The sequence below is a fragment of the Ambystoma mexicanum genome, chromosome 6q, assembly GCF_040938575.1.
Source record: "Ambystoma mexicanum isolate Mex_15411 chromosome 6q, UKY_AmexF1_1, whole genome shotgun sequence".
NCBI classification, from domain to species: domain Eukaryota; kingdom Metazoa; phylum Chordata; class Amphibia; order Caudata; family Ambystomatidae; genus Ambystoma; species Ambystoma mexicanum.
In genome coordinates, this window is record NC_090937.1 from 1,319,947,346 (window position 1) to 1,319,971,728 (window position 24,383).

The following is a 24,383-nucleotide window of genomic DNA, read 5'->3' on the forward strand; positions in this document are numbered from 1 at the left end:
GTGGTCCCGGGACTTAGAACGCCTTATGGATGATGGAGGCGGTCTTGAATGTGATCCCTGCAGCCACCGGGAACCAGTGGAGAGATTTTAGGGCTGGAGAGATGCAGTCCCTGGGCTTAAGGACAAGGATAAGTCACGCAGTCCTATTCTGGATTAGTTAAAGGGGACGGAGGGAGGAAAGAGGCAGTTCAAGGAAGAAGATGATGCAGTAGTCAATACTAGAGATAACCAAAACTCTGGAGACATTGAGTTTCTGGGGGAAGGTGAGAAAAAGGAGAGTGCCCCTGAGGATGTCAAGCTGAAAGTGAGATTTCTTGACAAGGTCAGCGTTGTGAGGTGAGAAGAAGAGAGAGGAGTCAAAGATGATATCCAGATTTATTTCCTTACAAGTGGTTGAGGGTAGGGGTCCCAAGGAGTGCAGCCAGAGATTGGGGGGAAGGATGGAGTAGAAGTCCCAATGAGAAGGATCTCTGTCTTACTGGCATTAAGACAGATATCGTTAGAAGCACACCATACCTGAATAGCAGTCAGACAGGGAATAAGAGAGGAAGGAGAGGAGGAAAAGGAGGAAAGCTTAAAGGAGAGCTGAGTGTCATCAGCAAAGCATTGAAAATGAGGAGATAAGGTGGAGATCAGGTAAGCTAGCGGGGCAAGGTAAATGATGAAGAGCCATGGGGAGAGGATAGAACCCTGAGGAAAGCTGCAGGTGGAGAGTGAGATAGAGGAGAGGGACAGACCCAGTTGAACTTGAGAGGGCCTGTTTGAGAGGAAGGAGCTCAACAAATCCAGTGCTCGGTCAGTGGTGCCTAGAGTATCACAAAGTCAATGTATGAGGGTGGAATGATTGACCGCATTGAAGGCGGAGGATAGATAAAGGAGGATGAGAAAATAGGAAGAGTTGGAATCAAGGTTTAAGAGCAGGTCATCACAGGTGTGCAGGAGAGTAGTTTCATTGCCTCTGGCTGCTCTGAAGCCAAACTAGTGGTTGTGAAGACAGCCAACAGATTCAGTGTGATGGAATAGTTGAAAGATGACTAGTTTATCCAAGAGTTTGCCCTAGAAAGGGGTAGTGGAGATGGGACAGTAGTTAGCCGGGCAGGTGAGGTCTACAGACAGCTTTTCTGGAGGGGGTGCACAAGGGATTTCTTGAGGGGTGATGGAAAGGAGCCAGTAGCAAAATAATGGTCACAGACAGGCAATAGAGGAACAGGCAGTACCTGTTTGGAAGAGACTTTCATAGAGCAGAGTGCCTTGGTGACCTCATCTGGCGTTATGGTGGCAAAGGAGGAGCGAAAGGAGGAAGGAGAGAGAGAGGCCAAAAGAAGCCTGGGTACAGGGCTGGAGTGGTGGGTAGAAGAGAGAGGAAAGGATGTCCTGAGTTTTGGCAGTGAAGTGCTTGGCCAAGGCCATGCAAAGGGCCTGGGAAGGAAGAGGAGAAGTAGAGACAGAAGTACGATTGACAAGTTCCTTGCAGATTACGAAAAGTTTGGCCTTGTTGTTTGTGGCCCCAGAGATGCGGGCTTGGACGTGGGCCCATTTCTTGGAGCGGATGGAGAGTCTGTATTGCCTTTGAAGCAGGCGACAGGCCAGTTTGTCAAACCATGTGTTAGAAGTCAACCATTTTTGTTCAGCAACTTTGCACATGCGTTTAAGCGAGGCTTAGCTGGAATCATACCAGCAATTGCACTTGGAGGCAGGCTTCATGTGGATCCTCATTGCAGGGTCAAGGATATCAAGAGTGTTGGAAATGGAAAGGAGAAAGTTAGCAAGGGAATAGTCAGTGTGGAAGTTGATAGTAGGAGTTGTAGGAGGAACGAAGGAGGAGGCAAAAGCAGCTACTGACACTCGCTTCATCAGTCGAATGACGGAGGAGACTGGCAGAGGCTTAGCCGGGGTGCCACGGAGCTCAAGATGGCAGGAGAGGAGAGCATGGTCAGACAAGGAGAGAGGAGTAGTGACAGGGTTAGAGAGGGTGATATCAGCAGTGATGAGCGCATCCAGGGTGTGCCCGGCTGAGTAAGTTGGCCAAGAGGGGAGAATGTTCTCATCTCAAACTCTAGGATGAAGGCTATGGGATGGGCTGGTGTTGCAGCCACTACTGTGATCATTCCCTTGTCCCAGCAGATCATGTGATGATTGTGGCCAATGGGGGGGGGGGTCATGGGAGGAGGAGTGCAGGTGGTCTGGATTGGCCTTGAAATTGACACTTTTTGACTTCTCCTGAGGCTTTTTGTAGACCAGCGGTGAAGTGATGTCGAGAGGGAGTCGAGCACCTAATTAGAGTATGGCACCCACAACAACAGGGGCTTATATGAAGCTCTGGGGTGAAAGCTTTGGGAAATGGCAATGTCAATGCTACGTCACCAGTGTTTCTTCTTAGTCTCAGCACTTCTTGTTCTGATTGCTACCAATGAATGGGGGCTTTGTTAGAAAGCGTAGTGGAGGGATGGCCTAGCTCTGAAATAGATAATGCCTGACTTCTTCTGAGGTGCTTCTGGTTCCGGATGAGGTGGAGGAGGAGGAGGGAGACCAACGCCAAGTGTGACGATGACACAGCTACAATTCTCTTACAGAACAGGACATGTCACAAACCCCCAAGCAGGCAATGAACTGCAGGTACCTCTTTTCACACACTGATTGATGGCGGCTTGGTCTAAAGAATAGTATGGAAAGAGATAAAAGACAAAAGGAAATTGCAGAAAGAGAACAAAAGTTACAAAATATACAGAAAGTGGTAAGACATAAATTAACCAAAAAGAGTGATAATTGGAGAAAGGAAAACAGGAAGAAATACAAGATAAAAGAGAGAACAGAGGAAGACAAATGTGGCTAGACAAAGAAAAGAAGATAAGGAAGGTATAGAACAGGAAAAGTTGAAAGTAGTTGAAAGTAGTGGAAAGGAAGAATGTTGAAAGTATAAAACTGCAAAAATAACGGGCATCACTCCAATGAGAATGAAAACTGCATAGAAGGAAAACAGTACTGAAAAATGATATCCGGGAATTGGGGATGTGGGGCACTCCCCATGTATTATAACAAAATAAATTACTCCAGACTGTATATAAAAAGGACATTGGCCCTCATTACGACCCTGGCGGAAAGTGACTGACCGGACCGCCACAGCGTAAATAGCGTTTCCGCCATTGCACGAAGGAGCAAGGTGCGGCCCATTCCGACCCATCGGGCACGAGCACCACGGCATGGCGGAAGTGCAAAGTCCGCGATGGCGGAAATGACCCCAAAACGGCCCACACCGCCGCCGTACGGCGCCCTAGGTGCAATACCGCCACCCATCACAGCGGACACCGCAGTGTGCGCCTACCGGAAAGTACGGTGACCGGAAATATACGGAAATGGAAGTTAAAACATGGGCCCGGAACGGGAAACATCCCGCCGTACACCTATAAAACCACTAAAACCACACAACCACTAAAATCACTACCCTGAGACACACCCCAACCCGTCATCCACCCTAGCGAAACCAAGAAAAATGGGAAAAGTAGCGAAGAAAGCGTGCGACCGCAAGCGGCAGGTCCACTTCTCCCGTGAGGAACTCACCGTGCTAACAGAGACCCTCCAGGAGAATGCTGCCGTCGTCTTCTCCACGCAAATGACCAGGACGGCACTTGCAAACAAGAAGGCCATATGGGCTCTGGTGGCACAGCGGGTAAGTGCGGTGGGGACCGCACCCCGCACCCCACAGCAATGCCGTAAGCGATGGGACGACCTGCGGATACGCGTCCGCAGCATACTCTCTGCCAACCGCAACATCGCCACAGCCACCGGGGGAGGCCCTGAATCACCCATCAAGTTGACCCCCTGGGAAGAAATCTGTGCCTCCACCATCGGAATGGAGAGCATAGAGGGAGTCGGAGGGATGGAGAAAGGAGTGCAGACATCCGAAGATTCAGGTAGGTGGGCCAAATAAAACAATGCCAAATCCACAAAGTCCATCCATGTGAAGTACCATGCGTCCACATAGTGCAACAGAAACACATGTCCAGGAGAACGTCCACACACATCGGCCTGATAGCGCACGTTAAAACCCACAATAAATACATAAATAATTAAAAACCCCTAAAACACGCACTACACGTGCAGCAGGCACACCCTAACTGCAGGCTGCCAAACAACTGCACCCTCACTCCACACACAAATGAAAGCACCTCCAAGGCCCCGACCCAAATCACCCTCAGGTACCACCCCAATGCATGTGATACAATGCCATTCCAATTCCCACAGACCCATCAATAACCCTCGCCCTCCTTTACTCCACCACAGGGTCCGATCCAAACGACGAGCTTCAGGACACCCCTACCAGCACACCTGCAAAGAGGGCCAAGACCAACGGCCAAAGACCCTCCACCTCAGCTGCACGCATCAAGACACGGCAGCAGCACAAATCAGGTGGCAGCACAGAGGAGGGAACATCAACAGGCACCCCAGCAGCCAGCATGCCCACAACACCACCACCACAGGTCCCCCCAACGGATGCCACAGAAGGCACTGCCTCTGGTGGCAGCAGCACCATAGGTGACACCCCATTGATGGCAGCATGCTCCGACACAGAAGACGGGGATGTCGAAGTCAGATCCATCCATGACCTGTCCCAATCCCCCTGTCTGTCCCATCCCGTACAACATGAGGATACCACGCAGGGGCACCCACAAGACGACGACTGGCCATCCCCCACAAGCCCTGTGGCAAGGCAACATGAGGACAACAGCCCCTCTGTGACACCCCCGCAAATGGCCATGGCCCAGCAGAGGCAACAGTCCCTCGACCAGTTAATCGTGCAACAGCAGCAACTGGCCACGCTCCTCAAGGACCATGCCGATGAATGTGGGGGCACTAAGGCAGACATAGAAACATCAACTGAGACACTTAGGGCAGAAATGGAGAGAGGTACAGAGACACTAAGGGCACAAATGGAGAGTAGCACCGAGAGCCTGGGAGTCCAAATGGAGAGAAGCACCGAGAGCCTGAGGGGGGAACTGCATGCGACGTCCAAGGACGTATGTGCCGAACTTGCCGCAGTGCGCCGTGTGCTCACTGAGCTCTCGCAAACCCTTAGGGACATGCATGGACGTGAGCAGGCAGAGACATCATCCGTTGCAAGTTCCGTCCAGGGCAGCCCCCAACGTAGATCTGGGAGGAACCTGCGCTCCACAGGCAGGGGTGCCCCTGATACCCGCAGAGGGGGCTTGCAATAGCGACTGCCCACTGACAATGAGCATCTTTGGACACTGGTGTTCGGGGGGGAGGTAGGAGGGTGGAGGGGGTGTGTTGGGCTCACTTGGGTGGCGGGTCGATAGGGTGTACAACATGATATCACATATGCCATAAAAAGTGCACGATCAACCAATGAGATGTGTGGACATTGATCTTTGTGTACTAGGCCATCATAGGCGTACAGTCCATATTGTGCATGTCCCAGACACACACAGTGCCACGAGTCCCGTGTCCATGTATCAGCCACCAGGCGTGAGTGCTAGAAGCATACATCAATGAGATGCTGACGAATGTCACGGCCCTCCGGTGCCTCGCAGACTCCTTGAGGTGCTGCCACATCCCCACCCTCATCATGACCATCATCAGGTGCTTGCAGTTCTGCGTCAGGGGGCATGGGCACATTTCTACGTACGCACATGTTGTGGAGCATGACACATGCCATCACCATCTTTGCAACCTTCACATGGCGGTACAGGAGTGCCCCGCCAGACCTGCTGAGGCAGCGGAAACGACCCTTCAGTAGGCCGAATGCCTGTTCAATGACTACACGGGTACGTGAGTGGGCATGGTTGTAGTCCTCCTCATGCTGGTCCCGTGGGTTCCGGACTGGTGTGAGGAGCCATCTCTTCAGTGGATATCCAGCATCACCTGTATGTGGACGAGAAACGTATGATGTGGAATGCCATTGCTACGTACGCACCCCCCCCCTTCCTGCCAGGTCATTGCCGAATCACATACCCCACATTATCATGCATGTAATGAGACTCACCGAGTAGCCAGGATCTGTTCCCTGCCTGTCGCTCCATGTAGCGTGGTATTGTAGAGTTCCTCAAGACCATAGAATCATGGGTTGATCCAGGGAATCTGGCACAACAATGTGTAATGATCCTGTTGGAGACACACACCATTTGTACATTCAGAGAATGAAATTGTTTTCGGTTGCGGTACTGGGCCTCCATGGCATGTGGGACGACCAATTCCACATGGGTGCAGTCGATGGCACCAATGCAACCCGGTATGCCGGCAAGTGCATGGAATCCCACTTTTGTGTTGGTAATTTCCTGCTCCGAGCGTGGTAGGGAGATGTAGTCGTCTGCGTGCTGCAGGAGGGCATTAAGCACTTGCAATAGTGTCCGTGAGAACAGTGGCTGAGAAATGCCATGCAACTGTCCGACTGTGTGCTGGTAGGTGCCTGTGGCCAGGAAGTGGAGTACAGACACCACCTTCAGTAAGGGTGGGATGGCGGTTGGGCTATCTATCATGCTGACAAGGTCAGCCTGTGTCATGTCCACAATGGCGGCTATGGTGTCCCGGTCCAGACGGTAGAGGGTGTGGATCTGCTCATCAGTGAGGTTGAACGGATGTGCTCGGAGGCGTGGGATTGCGGGCTGCCTGCGTGGTGGTAGTGGCTGTGCTGGCGGTTCTTGCTGGCCCTGCCTTGGCCTCCTCCTCCTCCTGCGTCTCCTCCGTGCGGCCGGTTGTAGTTGGTGTTCGTCTTCTTCTTGGAGTTGGAGTACTTGCAGTGCTATCAGGTCCCCCAGGGCCAACATCGCGAGTCCTGCCGGTAGCATTTCGGTGTGGTTGTGGGAGGAGACTGGCTGTGCAATTTATGTGTTTTCAGGCTGAATGGCCTCCACCTGTGGTGATTCATTCCACCTGTGCAAACTGCTCTCCCCTTTGGCCGAGCACGTCCCGCGCACAACGCTGCAATTCGTGGAATGGCATCTTGCTATTGCAATCATGTATTTGTACCCGATGGCCGTGTAACATTGGTTGATATGTTCATTCTGCTGTGGTCCCATTGTTTCACATACTATCTGTGCAGTCGCGAACAGACTTGTGAAGGGTCAGTGGAACGTAGTACTCGAGTAACGGTGGGCCCTCATGCATCACTGTACCGAGTTGCAACGACGGGCGGGGCGTCCCATTCGTGGGTGAAGGCAGTTGCCATTTTCACACACAGCCGCACTCGATGGATTAATTAGTGTTTTCAAACGCCACAGATGCCTCTCCGACGTGATGTTGCAAATGAGGAATTCGAAGGGCGGCGCTTTCGGTTTTCAGCTAGCGGCGAGGAAATGCCCACAGGTCTGACTGCAAATATAACGTACTATTGTTCAATGTCCTTGAGACAGGGGCCATGGCGAGGATGCAATGATTGATATGAATGGTTTGGGATGCGCAATAGCGACGTGGGCGATGAGGCCGGACGTTCCCAAATACATGTTACTTCACTACACTGGAATTACGGGCTGGGGCACTGTGGATTTTGCAGGCTGCATAACGCACAGACTCAATGGATATTTCTAATGTTATGTGAGTAAATATTCAGGCGTTTTAATCCCGGGATGAGGGAATGATGAATGGATGCATGGGCAGGTGATTTGATACAGAGTTTGCCATGTACAGGGCTTCTTGGGATCTATCCGCCTCCCCTACGCTATGTGATGCAGGGCTGCCATAGTGGGACCATCGTCTATCTGGCCTTGTTGAGCCCTCCCTGTCTCGACGCGCCCTCAGACACTTGTGTCCATGCACGTTACCAATCCCATCAGATGGATTCTGTTTTCACAGGCGCATGCACAGGTACACTCGTTTGTGATGGTGTTTACACCTCGATATAGATAGTTATGAGTCACAAGTGGTTTTTGGGTGGTGATGGACCTTTGGAGTGGGCTAGCATGCATATGGCTGTGGATTTAGTGTGATCATTGCAGTGAGTCGTTGGAATGTAGTACTGATGGCCATTCTGTTCTTTTTCTTTTCTTTTGGTTGACAGGTATCTCCTCCCCTTTTGCCACTGCCATCTGTATGCCACTCCTGCAGATGGGTTTTACTCCCGACACCTGCTGCTTCGTGTTAATCAGTGGAGCAGCATTACGATCTTATGGGACGATCGCCAATGGGCCACATGCCCTTACGCAGTACTGGTGGCTCGGAGCAACATTTCGGCCTTTCAGCTGGACTAGTGCCTCCCCATTGGGACGGCCCTGCGGTTCTGTGCGCTTCCATGTTGCCTTTTCGTACGTGAATGTGGCTCTGTGTACCATGAGGGAACAGGGCGTCACACAAGTAGTGGCTGGTCATTTCTTGCGGATGCAGCCCACAATGGTGAAATGTGTTTTGGAGTTCATGGCCTGATGGCTGTGTGGGCTTGGTGATTTTGATGTGCATTAAATTTCTATTCTGATTTGGCCCGTGTAGCGTTCTTCTTTGCAAGTGATGTGGCATATGCCTATTTGGGGGGCGATGTATTGTGAGGAGATCTGCATTGGGTTCCAGCTTCGGAGTTTAGTTGCGTGGTACTGTACTGGGCGCGTTTGCCTACGAAGCCCAGTGAGGTCAGGGATGGGGGCTGCCAATATGACTGTTTGGATGTTGTCATGCTCAGGGGCGGGGGATTGGGTTTTGTGTAACAGATGCCGGTCAGCCAGGTGGACTGGTGGAATGATGTGATTTTCGGAATATTGCTGGTCACAGGTGCCTGTGTTTGCGTGCGTTTCTTGGTGGGGGACTGTGGTCATGTCCATTGGGATGGCTTCTGTATTCGTGCCATCTGTGCCCTGCAGCTCCCATTGGCCCCTGTTGTGTTTCTTTTGTTCGTTGGCATGCATGGGTGACTTGTACATTTCACTGGTTGCATTGTGACTTCATTGCACCTACTGGGAGTTGTACTTTGTGGGCAGGGAGCGGTGTACAGGCACTCAGTGGGGCCGTTTACGGTTGATTCGCGATGCCGTACTTCTCACCATGGCGGAATGGTACATTCCGCCATGCTTGATGGCGTTAGGTACATGTCCGCTAGGGTCGGAATTGGCGTACCCTTGCGCCATGGTGGTGTTTACGGTTTGGCATGGCGCGCGCGCGCGTGCTTGGTGCAGTTAGCGTTGGCGTTCACTACGGTGTCGCTAATGGCATCGTACTTTGCGGTGACGGGTCATAGTCGCACCGAGCGCTATTCGATGGCGGTATTGCATTTCCGCCATCGTTTTCCGAATTCCGCCAGGGTCGTAATGAGGGCCATTGAATGAATCATCCTAGCTTTTGTGGTGTTTATGTATAAACGTATAAACGTGATGTAACATAAAGTTAGCGTCCAGGAAAGAGACAGTAATTTGGGATGTGTATGTTGATTGCTTCTTGACGGTTCATTTATCAGTGGAGCCAATAATGTCTTCTGCTTTTGAACTTCAATTCAATATCATAATCCTCCCACACTTCCGACATTGGCGGATGTTTTAATCAATATTTCTGAATACTTCTGGAAATGTCACTCGACGCTTCATTTCAGTGAAAGGTGATGCTGACATTCTGCTTTTACTGTGTCTCCCCGGAGGGCATCTAATCTCTGTGACCTTGCAGATATTTAAGGAAAGCCATTCTCCAGATCACCTAGGATATCAACAACCAGCAGGGTAGCTTTAATGAAAAAAAGGCAGGCTCCTAAGCGCCTGCAATGGGAGTTTGGGTGGGGGGGACTTTTGTACAGCACAATAATCCGATACTAGAAACACAAGTGGGCTGTTTAAGTGCAAATCAATTATAACTATTATAAAGTAAGAGTTCACGCTACATTAATAGTCTGGCAATCTCTATTATTGCAATGCTTAATAATATTCTCCCCAGTGGGTCAATGTTGGGTTACACATAAAAATAGAGAAATTCAATAGCTTTGCAAATTATGCACATTAATGTCCCTAATTGCTTTTTATATTGCTAACTATAAACTCTCCCTCTTTCAGTTGCATATACATGCTGTATGATCCAGGAGCTTTTTAAAAAAGGGTTTTATCTTGCAACTGCTGTAGGGCTGGTTCATAAAAGAAAACAAATCGAAACACTTCGATAGTAGAAAAAGATCTCCCTAATGTGAGAGACTGACCAGTAGCCTTGTCATAAGTCTTCTGAGCTGAAATGGTGGCATTCTGTAGTGACCGGCTGGTATCTTATCTGTTTGTGTGCCATAGCTTGTGGAATGGTGAGTGACAGAATGGAATGTGGTACTATCAAGGACCTTGGGGTACAGGAGTGGCAGTTAGGGATTGCAGTATGGTAGCCCTACCTGAGAGCATGTGCCTGCCTCTCTCTCCTGCTTTTATCTTCTTACTTTGATCTACAACTAATACAGACCTACCCTTTGTACCTGCTGGTGTCCTGTGCCTTACATGAGACCTGCCTGCATTCTACTGGCTCCCAAGCACTTCATTTGGTGATGAGGAGAAAGAATCCACAAGAAATTGAATTGGAGGACAGCTGGAAGGCTGAAAGGCTAAAGGGCCGCTGGAAGAGAGTCTTTATGTAGAGGGAGAGAGCAGGAAAACAAAATGGCTGCTGCTCTCGAGTTCTGAACATACGTCTGCATGAAGACCAGTATGCAGAGTTGAGGGACTTGGACGTGGGGTTGAGTTGGAATAGGCAGTCCTGGAGGACCATATTCCCCACTTATGTGTGAAGAAGCAGCTAGAGAGCGATGTTGTACTTACCTTCCAGCCCCTTGAGACGTGCAGTCCATGGATGAGCTTGGGGACAGGAGTGCCAGATGAGAAGGCATCCAAGGTGCTTCTGGATTGCATTGGGAGGCGGAATGGAGTTTTCCCCTTTGCGCAGTGTGCGGCACAAGGGCGGCAAAGAGCATGTCCCGCCCGCTGTGGAGGTCAGCGCTGGGACCACAGCTTAGAGCGGATGGATGTCCGTTAGAGATGCCAGCCTGCAGGAACTCGTCTCGATCGGATGCACTATTGCCTCTGATGACATAATTCACGCAGACTGTGGGGATGGTGAAGGCAAGAATTACAGTGTTCCACAGCCTCGCACTGTGGGAACTGGAAAAGGGAAGCCTACTACGCTAACAGTGTGTGGTGGCGTTACATGCTTTGCGAAGGCATGGGCAGTGAGGGAAAGTTTTGTTTCGAGCTGACAGTCTGTCTGAAGGAAGGAATGGTAACTGCAGAGTTTCCAGAAAGATAGGCTTTGCAGCAACGTGTGCGTTGAAACTCAGGAAGAAGTAATGGAGTATAAGGTACTATTGTTTTTGCGTTCCAGAGTTGGAGATCGAACTTCCCTCTTGCAAATCCCGGTCTTCCTTCACTGGCAGAAGCCGTAAGGCAGACTGCACCTTCAGCAAAGGTCCAAACGAGTCCTTCTTCTTACTCCCTTCAAAGTCATCGTATGAGCTGCCAAAAGAGGTGCTCAACCCTCTTTTAAAGCCAAATGCGCCCCAGTGAATGGTGCAGGCTAAGTCTACCTTAATGAACCAATCCTGGGTCCACACCAACAATCTTCTGTTATGCATGAGGTCATAACCAGAGTGCTTTGCAACAGGAAAGGTAAGGGGTGACAACATGTACTACTAAGTCCCATTAATCTTCCTACCTGCTGTGGATGAAATGTCTCTCTGGTTAACTGAACTCTCTGTGACTCCTGATCAAAGCGCAGGTCTCCCTTGAAGTTTGTGGCGAGTGCAGACTTTCTCTCTTAATCAAATCACATACTTCTTCTCTCAGAAAGGGGGTTCCCTGCAAGGCTTGCCTACTGTAAAAAGTTGTCCCAGACACGACATTCACTGCCCTTCATACAGAGGGGTGGAAGCTAGCTATTAAGTAGGCACATTGCATATCACAGATCTGTTGGGATTTCCTGGCCTTTGTTAGTTATGTGAACAGGCCTCTTTGCAGACCTGCTTCAATTAACTCTCATCAGTATACGCTGCCACCACACAGAACTTAACAATAGGCAGGACAGATCCATGGATCCTTTGATATTTTAATTATGCTGGCCATGGCTGGAGTAAGGTTTTGCATTCCTACTTCTTGTGATGCTTTTATGTACCCGTGGCTCTCACATTCCAGCTGAATATAACAGGAGGACTGCACCAGTAGACTGTGTCCCCACAGAGTAAACTTGACTATGTGTTTGTTGTGCAGTGAGTATTGGGAAATGTGTGTGGATTAGCCCCACACATTTCCCAGAGGGTTATCACCAACATTCCATTTCTAAAAAAAAAATATATCAAAACAATCCAGGCGAGTGCAAACTTCCTGTGTGGATGGTCGAATTCCTCACAGTTTCCTCAGTATGTTAATCCGTGTTTGTGAGCTTTGCGTGGAGGATATGTAGTTCCTCATGTACGTGTGGAATGTACTTCCTTGTTTCTTCTTTTGAGGAAGGAGATGTGTTGTGATCTAGCCCTGGACTAAATAGCTGTGTGTGTATGGGTGTAACTGGTAGTAAGGATATACTGGGGGTCATTCCGAGTTGGGCGGTAAAGGAAAGAAAATGCTGGTAAAGGATTATCAGCATCGATTCCCTTTACGGCCCATTCCGATCCACCAGACCGTTATTTACGGAGTTGTAAATTACGAGGCCGTAAATAGCGGTTCAGTGTCGCGCGCCCGACACTCCATACCGAAAATAGCACCATGGCGTAAACCGGGGCTGATCCAAAGTAAAGCGGACATGGAAAAAACGGCCTCCACAAGGCCGCAAAGTACCTTACCGCCATGGAGTAAATACCGGCATCGCCGAGAAGGTGTTAAGAACCATGAGCAGTGCTTCAAAGAGGCACAGGTGCACTCAATCAGCACAGGTGGAGGCAATGGAGTCTGTCACAGCACAAATGGAGCACACCCACACACCACACCCTCTCCCCCCCAACTCCCACACACACCCTCACCACCCTCCACCTCCCCCACAACAACCCCACAATAGTCCCATTGGTACAACATAGTCAACATGTGTGTGCCAGCATGGTCAACGTGCACTCCCAGAGCCAGGGGGATCTATGTCGTGGCGGCGCAATGTACACAGTGAGCGTCGGACCGGGCTGGTCTGCATGGACGAGCTTTGGGAGGGTGGGTCCACCCGCTCGGGCTGTGGTGTGGGGTGTGCTGCCTCCAGGGCATCTGCGATCCGGCCCAGCACCTCGCAGAGCCAGTTTGTGTTCGCCGTGATCACCTCGCCCAGAGCCTGAAGGTCATTGTGCCACTCCAACCTAGAATCACGATAGTCCCTGATGAACTCCTCAATGAGGCCTGTGAGGGCAATACATCCGTGGCCGATGTGGCCGATGTGCTTGGCAGGCTTGGTATTGGGCCTGCGGGCCTTTCCAGAGTGTCTGCAGGGGAAGTGGATTCAGGACAGGCAGGTTGTAATCCTTGCCCTGTGAGCCCTGGGGTGTCACTCTCCCCGGAGTCGCTGTGTGCCACCTGGCTGTATGATGGTGTGTCAGGGGTATGGGCAATGTCATTGGTATCCTCCGCGTTGGCTCCGGAAATTGATGGTGGACTGTCTGGAACATCGAGGAGGCACATGGCTGCATGCTCCCCAGCCACACTGGATTCCTCTGAGTGCAGCGTGAGGCACGTGTCCAGCGGCACTGCAGGCATGGGTAGGGGTGCAGGTGGGGGTTGTGCACCCTCCATGGGGTTTGCAGGAGCAGGTGGTTTGGCTTGTGTTTTTCTCCTGCTTTCAGGTATACGTTGGCCCCTGCCTCTGCCCCTGGAGTTACTGGCCTGGGTGCTTTCCTGGACCTCGCTGTCAAGCCCGCTGCCTGTGGGGGGGGGGGAGGGAGAGAGAGCAATGATTTGGGTGTCAGCATTAGTACATGCCTATGGTATCACAATGGGATTGCAGCGTTTTTGTGGACATTTGGGTGGTGAGTGGGACAGTGATCTGGGCTTGGATGCTAAATGCATGCAGATGTCTTGGTCACACATGTTGGCGGCGTACTGTGATGACTCACATTCACAGTGTTTACAATCACTGCCCCGTGTGCCTCACAGATTCGGCCTCTTTGTGTGGTATGGGCCATATGGGTTACAGCCTTGCCCCTGACATCAGACTGGATCCCACTTGTTACAGCATGATTTCATTGGGGGGGGGTTGCCCAACCATGACGTGACACCTTGCCCAGCCCTTGGCAGTGACTTACATTAGGAATGCATGTTCTGTCTTGAATCATGACACTCACCTCCATCAGCGGATGACGCTGCACTGCACTCCATTTCGCCAACCCCTTCTATGGCTTCTCTGCCCATCATGGCCGCGCACGTTTCCTCCCACGGCATCATTTTGATGAGGGAACCTGGCCCTCCTCCTGTCTCCAGGGCCTGACTTCGGTTTGCCGAGAGGATGGCCCGCACCCGGAGACGGAGGTCATCCCACCGTTTCCGGCAATCCTTGGTGGTGCAGGGGGTGTTTCCTACGGCGCTCACCCTCTGTGCTACCAAGGCCCAGATCTCTTTCTTCCTGACGACGGTGGGCCTACGCATATCACTGCTGAATACAGTGTCCGCATGTTCATGCAGGGTGTCCACCAGTATCTGGAGCTCATCCTGGGTAAAGCGCTCCTTTCTTATGCGTGCAGCCCCCTTTTTTAGTGCTTTAGGCATGATGCTGGTCTCGAATGCCAATTTCTCTCTTCGGTATATGCCTCCGGGTCCTGTATGGAGAGGATGGCAATGGATTGTGATTTTGAAGATGGCCGCCGTGCTCCTTCCCGTTCCTGTGCGGTGACGTTTTTTCCAGTTCCGTTCTTTACCGGTGACCGTAAATAGCGGTGACCGCTATTTACAGTCACCACTGATTACTCCATGTCAGTAGTTTTATGTACGGTGCATTTGGTGGCGGTAAGGGCTTAGGGGGCACTTTTGCGGCATGGCAGTAACGTACATTACCGGCATGGCGGTAAGCGCGTGCTCGCGAAGTCAGAATAGGCCGATTTTTACGGTCTAGTGCCAGCACAGAAACGCTCTTAACGCCATGCCGGTATTCCCCTATACTTACCACCCAACTCGGAATGACCCCCACTGTGTTTAGAGACGCTATCCTGAATGCGGGGGAAACGGTCTTTAACATGGTTTTCATTAATGTGGTACGGTTTACACTGTTAGCGAGAGATTGGAATGTCTGTGAGCATTTTAGGGAGTGATGAGATTTTATGCCATGCTTAACGTTTAGAAACAGCCACATTTTCATCTAATTTGAGGATTTGGGACGCACAATAGAAATACAGTGATATAGGCAGTTCATGCAGTAGATATTCTTGCCTTGAAGATACAAATGCTTTAGTAATTGCGTGCAGGCATGTTGAATACAATTGGTTGTGGTTTTCACAAATGTAATATTTATTACCATTTAGGACACTATAATGTATCTTTTTATTGCTGAATACTATGTTGCTTGTGTTCAATGGCGTTGGGTGAAATGTTGGAGTGCTTAGTTAAGCCCTAGATTTATTTAAATTAATGCGTAGAAGATAACCCTAAACAAGATATTTAAAGAGAAATGGCCCATGCGCTTAAAATGTACATATTTCATGATTCATGTTTTGCAATGCTTATCTCGTGCTGAGGTTGTCGACCACTCCGCAGTGACTGATCACCACTGCCAGTGAAAATTATTAAAGTGCATTTTACGTTGTTATTTTTCAACATAGGCCTACTATATGTTGAATGCAGCAATGGATGTCATTGTGATAATACATATTTGTGATGTGGTGTGAATGTTTACTGGAGATATGCCAGTGATTAGTGTGTGTGAGCATTATGTAGGGCAGTGATTAGTGTGAGGGAGCACCAGGTGTTTAGCAGCAAAAACAAAGAGGTGATGGCTGGAAGGTTTAGAATTAATCTTAACCACTGGCAATGCTCTGGGCAACCCTCCAGACCATCGTTCTTCGCCTGCCAAGCCATTACAGAAGGGAACGACCATATGCAAATCAGGCTTGGCCCCACCCCAAATGGGGCAGTCCAGCCCGAACTGCTAGGCCACATCCCCTCTGCACGAGACCACAAGCATCCCCAAACATGTTTCGCCCTTGTTGGGGCTCATCAGTGAGGAGTAGCTTGGGTCTCTAGGCCCAGCAGGCACGGGACCCACGTCTGGGCATACCCGTCCCACTCGGGGTGACATAGCAAAAACAAAGAGGTGATGGCTGGAAGGTTTAGAATTAATCTTAACCACTGGCAATGCTCTGGGCAACCCTCCAGACCATCGTTCTTCGCCTGCCAAGCCATTACAGAAGGGAACGACCATATGCAAATCAGGCTTGGCCCCACCCCAAATGGGGCAGTCCAGCCCGAACTGCTAGGCCACATCCCCTCTGCACGAGACCACAAGCATCCCCAAACATGTTTCGCCCTTGTTGGGGCTCATCAGTGAGGAGTAGCTTGGGTCTCTAGGCCCAGCAGGCACGGGACCCACGTCTGGGCATACCCGTCCCACTCGGGGTGACATAGCAAAAACAAAGAGGTGATGGCTGGAAGGTTTATAATTAATCTTAACCACTGGCAATGCTCTGGGCAACCCTCCAGACCATCGTTCTTCGCCTGCCAAGCCATTACAGAAGGGAACGACCATATGCAAATCAGGCTTGGCCCCACCCCAAATGGGGCAGTCCAGCCCGAACTGCTAGGCCACATCCCCTCTGCACGAGACCACAAGCATCCCCAAACATGTTTCGCCCTTGTTGGGGCTCATCAGTGAGGAGTAGCTTGGGTCTCTAGGCCCAGCAGGCACGGGACCCACGTCTGGGCATACCCGTCCCACTCGGGGTGACATAGCAAAAACAAAGAGGTGATGGCTGGAAGGTTTAGAATTAATCTTAACCACTGGCAATGCTCTGGGCAACCCTCCAGACCATCGTTCTTCGCCTGCCAAGCCATTACAGAAGGGAACGACCATATGCAAATCAGGCTTGGCCCCACCCCAAATGGGGCAGTCCAGCCCGAACTGCTAGGCCACATCCCCTCTGCACGAGACCACAAGCATCCCCAAACATGTTTCGCCCTTGTTGGGGCTCATCAGTGAGGAGTAGCTTGGGTCTCTAGGCCCAGCAGGCACGGGACCCACGTCTGGGCATACCCGTCCCACTCGGGGTGACATAGCAAAAACAAAGAGGTGATGGCTGGAAGGTTTAGAATTAATCTTAACCACTGGCAATGCTCTGGGCAACCCTCCAGACCATCGTTCTTCGCCTGCCAAGCCATTACAGAAGGGAACGACCATATGCAAATCAGGCTTGGCCCCACCCCAAATGGGGCAGTCCAGCCCGAACTGCTAGGCCACATCCCCTCTGCACGAGACCACAAGCATCCCCAAACATGTTTCACCCTTGTTGGGGCTCATCAGTGAGGAGTAGCTTGGGTCTCTAGGCCCAGCAGGCACGGGACCCACGTCTGGGCATACCCGTCCCACTCGGGGTGACATAGCAAAAACAAAGAGGTGATGGCTGGAAGGTTTAGAATTAATCTTAACCACTGGCAATGCTCTGGGCAACCCTCCAGACCCTCGTTCTTCGCCTGCCAAGCCATTACAGAAGGGAACGACCATATGCAAATCAGGCTTGGCCCCACCCCAAATGGGGCAGTCCAGCCCGAACTGCTAGGCCACATCCCCTCTGCACGAGACCACAAGCATCCCCAAACATGTTTCGCCCTTGTTGGGGCTCATCAGTGAGGAGTAGCTTGGGTCTCTAGGCCCAGCAGGCACGGGACCCACGTCTGGGCATACCCGTCCCACTCGGGGTGACATAGCAAAAACAAAGAGGTGATGGCTGGAAGGTTTAGAATTAATCTTAACCACTGGCAATGCTCTGGGCAACCCTCCAGACCATCGTTCTTCGCCTGCCAAGCCATTACAGAAGGGAACGACCATATGCAAATCAGGCTTGGCCCCACCCCAAATGGGGCAGTCCAGCCCGAACTGCTAGGCCACATCCCCTCTGCATGAGACCACAAGCATCCCCAAACATGTTTCGCCCTTGTTGGGGCTCATCAGTGAGGAGTAGCTTGGGTCTCTAGGCCCAGCAGGCACGGGACCCACGTCTGGGCATACCCGTCCCACTCGGGGTGACATAGCAAAAACAAAGAGGTGATGGCTGGAAGGTTTAGAATTAATCTTAACCACTGGCAATGCTCTGGGCAACCCTCCAGACCATCGTTCTTCGCCTGCCAAGCCATTACAGAAGGGAACGACCATATGCAAATCAGGCTTGGCCCCACCCCAAATGGGGCAGTCCAGCCCGAACTGCTAGGCCACATCCCCTCTGCACGAGAGCACAAGCATCCCCAAACATGTTTCGCCCTTGTTGGGGCTCATCAGACCTGAGAGTATGTAGAGGTATAGGCACCCTTTAAATTGTGATGTAGATGCACATAGCGTGCATTGAGTAACTAGTGTATAGGCACATTGTGTGTTAGCGTTAACGTTTTAGGGAGTGTAGGTGTAAGCTCTTGGTTGTGCCATGAGTAAGAGAAGAAATCCTCCATCCAGCTAGAGTTTTAATTGGGAGATGGATTTGCGAGCCACGCACATAGTGTGCAGTTGTTTAGTTAGTGGAGTATTTGGCCTTTGTGCAGTTATTAGAGGTTTGAGATGTGACTTGAAAGCCACTGAGTCCTCCGAAAATTGAGTTGGTTGTATTGGTAGCCTTGGAAGTTAGGAGGCATATGAGAGCATAGTGGTGTTTGCAAGTTTTTACATGGAGATTTGAGGTGATCAAGAGAACCTATAAGAGATGTTTTCAGTATGACGATGCACAAACAATGTTCGTTTCTTACTATCTTGATGCACATGTATCGGGTTAGCTTTCCTATATTTGTGTAGTGGCCTAGCTCTCTACATTATGTAGTTGTGTTACATTTCCTACATCACATAGGGAGATGGTCTGGCTACCACTGCTCATGTGCATTTGGGTGCATCACTCTCTTGTGGCTGCGTGTGTTTTGAGTATTCTTTATATAGTTTGTCGCTTTCCTATCTTTTTTATGACTTTTTATTGTTTCCCATTGCGGAGAGAAGGTGGTGCTGGATGTTTTAGGTGTGTTAAGCGTATTTCAGGTGTGTTAGGCGTTAGATGTTTTAGTGGTCGGTGGTTATCACAGTGGTGCAGGCTGGTGGGTTGATTGACTTGTATGTTTTGTGGGTGGTTTGACAGAAAGCTTGAATGTTAAAGTGGTTGCTATTAGTAACAGAGTTGGAGTCTTTTCCACAGAGTGAGGGTGTGCTAGGAGTGGCAGTCCTAGGCCTGGATTTAGCAGCCTCAGGTGGAAGAAGCAAGGTTTTTGTATTTGGAAGGTTCTAGATGTTAGACGTAGGAAGTGCCCTTAGGGACACATTTGTACTTGGGTGTGGCAGGCCTGAGGCTGTGATATGGCATGTCATAGTAAAAGGGTGTTTAGTTTCTCAACATGTTTATTTCCTGTCTTACCCGGTTTTGTGTTTAGTTAGAGAGAGTCTTTCTTAGGTTGGGATTGTTAGCCTTGTGTGTTTCCTTTTAGGAAGGGAGTTGTGTCAGTGATCTGTATCTTATCTGTGTGTGTGCGATAGCTTGTGGAATGTGGAACTGGCAGGGACCTTGGGGTTCCAGGAGTAGCAGTTAGGGGTTGCAGTATGAGAGCCCTACCTGGGAGGATGTGCCTGCCTATCTCTCCTGCTTGTATCATCCTACTTTGATCTGCAAATAAGAAATAACCTACCTTTTGTACCTGCTGGTGTCCTGAGCCTTACTTGAGTCCTGCCTGCATTCCTATTGACTCCCAAGCACTCCACATTACATTCAGCACATGCCTACTTGGTTGCTGGCTTGGCGTTGCATGAAGTCTGTGCACCAAAGCTATGGTGTTATCCTTGAAATGTGCCATCCTGTTCACCTGGCAGCAACCCCACACTGAACAAAGGATCTGAACTATCTAAGGATTCTAGGACACTAAGGACTTTAGGCCAGCCACAGGCAGACAGCATTGAGTAGGCTGTTGGTCATATGAATCGGCCCTGCCACTCATTTGCTCCACCCCCGTCAAATTTTCATGCCTTCCAAGCCCCTACTTAAGTTCTCCAGGCCAGCTTCAGGCAGACAGCTTTGAATAGGCTGCAAGTCACGTGAATTGACCTTGCTGCTCAGTTGCTACGTCCACAACCCTGTTTTGCACCTTCCAAGCCTCACCTTAAGGACTCTAGACCAGCTCCAGGCAGAAAGCATGGAGTAGGCTTCTGGTCATGTGACCAGGCCCTGCCACTCAGTTGCTCCGCCCACCACCTATTTAATCAGTCCTCATTTAAGCGTCAAAGCCCTCTTTGAAGAAGTAAAGCATTGTACCAAACCCTAACCCGACCTCGAGGTACTGGCAACTCAGGAGGCAACCCAGGAAAGATGTAATGAAATCAACACATTATTTTATTGAAAAAATTGCCAAAATCTGAGAGACCATTGAATCAACCTCTCACAGCATTAACATCCCCTGCATCCTAGCATGCACACTGCCCCTCTGGACTGAATTCTCTCCTCTCTTTCCCCTGGATCTCCTAAAAATGATTGCCTCCCTCAAACCTACTTCTTACTCTGAAGATATAATTCTGGCCTCCATCATGAAAATATTGATGGGCCCAGCATTCAATGCATTCCTCGGGATCATCAATGCCTCCCTCGCAGAAGGATCATTCCCAGACACCCTCAAAACTGGTCTCATTCGACCTCTTTTGAAAAAACTAACCCTAGATCCAAATGACCTAGCCAGCTACCGGCCGAATATGAACCTCCCGTTTATTGTCAATATCTTGGAAGAAGTAGTTGCTATACGACTACTTGCCTGAATCGAACAACTCCACCTCTGAAATGACTATCAGTCAGGTTTCCGCCCCAAGTTTAGAACTGAGACAGCCACCATCCAGGTGGTGGATGATGCCCGCCAAATCATATATAAGGGCAACTCATGCCTCCTCCTTCTCCTTGACCTCTGGGCTGCATTCAACACCATTCGACCACTGCACCCTTTTCTCCCTCCTTGCTGAGAGGATGGGATTCGCTGGAACTGTCCTGAATTGTTTTACCTCCTACCTTTCAGGCCGACACCAGGCTGCTCAAATTAACTTGTTTGCGCGATAACTGACTCCAGGTCTCATGTGCAGCCCCCCAAGTCTCCATCCTCTCCCCAATCCCTTTTAACCATTACATGGAGCCGTTGGGCACTCTCCTCAAAGATCCCAATATAGCTATCCACCAATATACAGGCAATTCTCAGTTGTACATGAGAGTAACTAGCATGCGTGACATGATTCGTCTGTGTGATTATCTCACCATCATCCAGTCCTGGATGTTGACTGCCTACTTCAAACTAAACCTATCTAAGACAGAATTAATCTTCATCGGTGTGTTTGTTAAAAGACAAATTGTCCAACAATTGCTCAATGATATGCGCCTAGAAATATTTGATCCACAACTCTCAGACTCAGCAAAATCCGGTTCCATGTAATAATGTCCCTGCAAAAATGACTTCTAGCAAAAAAGTTGCCATTATTACATTGAACATGCAGGGGATAAACCTGCAACCCTTGATTTTCTTTTTATTTACAAGGGGAGCAGGGGACCTCCCTGCAACCCGTCCCCATACATAATGTCACCATGTATGATGTTGCCAATGGCTTTTCCCGGTGACATTATGTATGGAGACATATGCATGGGGACATTGTTAACTGATACCCAAAATCCTTAGGCTCCACCATTGTCAGCAGTCCGTTCTTCCAGAAATACATAACAACTAAGAAGGCCCAACTAGCCTGGCTCCGAATCTCTACCCTTCAAAAAATCAAACACTTAATTCTGCTGGACTTCCAGTCCGTAGTGCAGATCCTTATGGTCTTGCACATCGATGGTGGAAAGGCTCCCCTAACAGGGCTCCCAGCTGTTTACTTGGCTCCTCTAAAAGCAGTCCACCACGCTGCAGCATGTCTTATTACAGGAGCACGGAAATTTGACAGAATTACCCCCATCCTACTCAAACTTCATTGGCTTCCACTTCAAGCCAAGATACTGTTCAAGACTGCATGTATCATCTACAAAGCAGCCACAAGTAGCACACCAACGTACCTGGTGGCAAAGCTCCACATATCTGGTGGCATACGCACCTCGTGCAGCAAATCAACAAACCGGCTTGGATCACAACTCTTCCGCAAAGAGAAGACCAGCAAACAATCCTTCTCCTGTCATACGCCCACCCTCTGGACTTAGATCCCGGTGTTGACTCGTAATGCCCCCACAATTCTCCAATTTTGCACATCTCTCAAATCATGGCTCTTTCAACAAGACCTGACCAAGGACTAATTCCAATGGATGCACATACCGACTCACAGACCTCATAGCACTGTGCTACTCTTAAAAGATGGCGGCCCGAACGCTGGCTACCCACACTCTGTACAGCTCTCCGCTTCTCTCGAGCTAGGTTCACGCTTTAAACAATAAAAATACAAATAAAAGAAACTAAATCTGGACATTAGTAGCACCAGAAAAGAACTCATCTAGGACATAAACCTTCACATGGTCTAAAAAACCTGCAATAGGAAAAGACTATAAACAACCATTTCAAAAGCCACATTTGTATAATGCATTATTGGTTATAACCTTCTGCACCAGCCATCAAGAAAGACCATCTCTGGAGCATAGACCAAAACATGCATTGCAGTAACCATTCCAAAACGGCTTGTTTGTTTGACTTGCAGAACTAAAGGTATATACTAAAACGTTCCATTTGAGACTTGGACTGGTGGTGGGCATGCCAGTGAGCTATGATGAACCGACCTCTACTTCGTCCTCACATCAATCCAATCTGTAGGTGAATTCCTCTATAACAAGCCTGGCACTGCTATTCAACACTGGTGTAAAACCATACAGAGTTCAGAGTCTTTTAAAGAGTTAGACTTGGATGAAGGAATCCTTTATAAAGTAACTTAGGGCTTTGAAGCATTGAAAGAAATCTAGCGTCCCTTTTACTTTTGGAAACAAGACAGTGTTAACAAGACCTATTAGTTGGTATATCAAAAATGTGGTAACAAGACTCCTAAAACAAAGAGGAGACACTTAGGGGGTCTTTACAAGTTGAGTGCATTTCTGGAAATCAAAACCACTGGTGTTAAATAAGTATTCCTGGAAATAAGTATTCCCAATTCAGAGTTTACCGCTGGTAGTAGTGGTATTTCTGGAATACCACTACTGACAGCAGTAAACTCTGAAGGTTCAGGTTTTACCATGTTTCTACCTATTTCAACCTTCATGGTGATGACTGAAATTAATAACGTACAATAGTGGCTCATACCATGACAGTACATTTTTTGAAAACGCAAAAAAGGGCAATTTCTAACCATTTACTATATAATATGGAAAAGGTGATGACTTTCCCGCTCCTTTTCATTGTCCACGTGTGAAAGAGTGTTCTCTTTACTGACGGGAAGCACTTCTTGCACTCGCCTTCTACGTGATCAAAAAAATGTAAAAAAAAAAACTTCGGGGGCATTTTAAAATGTGAAGTTAAAAGTAGTCCGATTTTCAAGCTACAAATCTGCATAGAAATACTTACAACCTTCTCACCCTGAATCAGGCAAACAGTAATTGTAGTTGTATTTGCCAACTACTGCCAAAATGGCTGCTGCTGCCAAACTCGTAAGGACCTCCTCAGTCTACTAAAACACAAAAGGTGGGTTTATATTTCCTTTCAAGCTGGAAAATGGTACTTCCAGGTGCTGCAGGGACTACAACAGGAAAACCATGTTGTAACAGATCCACTGCTATGAGTAAATAAAACTTTGGAACACTGAAACTTTTTGCAGAAATGATGCAATCAACCACCCAGAGGCCAAGTGTTTCAGCCTACTTTGTCCAAGGATGACATAATGTGCTTGCCTGAAGTCTGCCGCCAGCTCTTGCGGAAGAGCATTTCCACAGCATTTCGAAGCGTGAGGTTAACTCTCTTGACCAGTACATGATGCCAGCTACAGACTGCTTATGTCACAAACAAAAGGCTTGGCCCTGTGCTCAAGCACCTCTCGTTCGTTTGCAGATACTTCAAATCTTTTAGGGAGATTGTGGTGACGTGCATCGTGAGAGATCACACCAGAACAGTGAGTTGCTTTCCGCTCTACTGATGTCTTAGGCTTTTTGATGATCAGTTAAGTTCATAAACCTTATTTTGGAAACCTCTTTTAGACATTTTAAAATACAAAAAATACTAAATTACATGAAGCTGCTTTCTGCCAACAGTCAACCAAATAAGAAATACATTTTAATAAATCTGAAAACCTGCATGAATCTTGACATCTTTTATGAACCTTCCCACAGGACAGCCCACCTCTGGCTCACAACTGGTCAAAAAAAGATCATAATG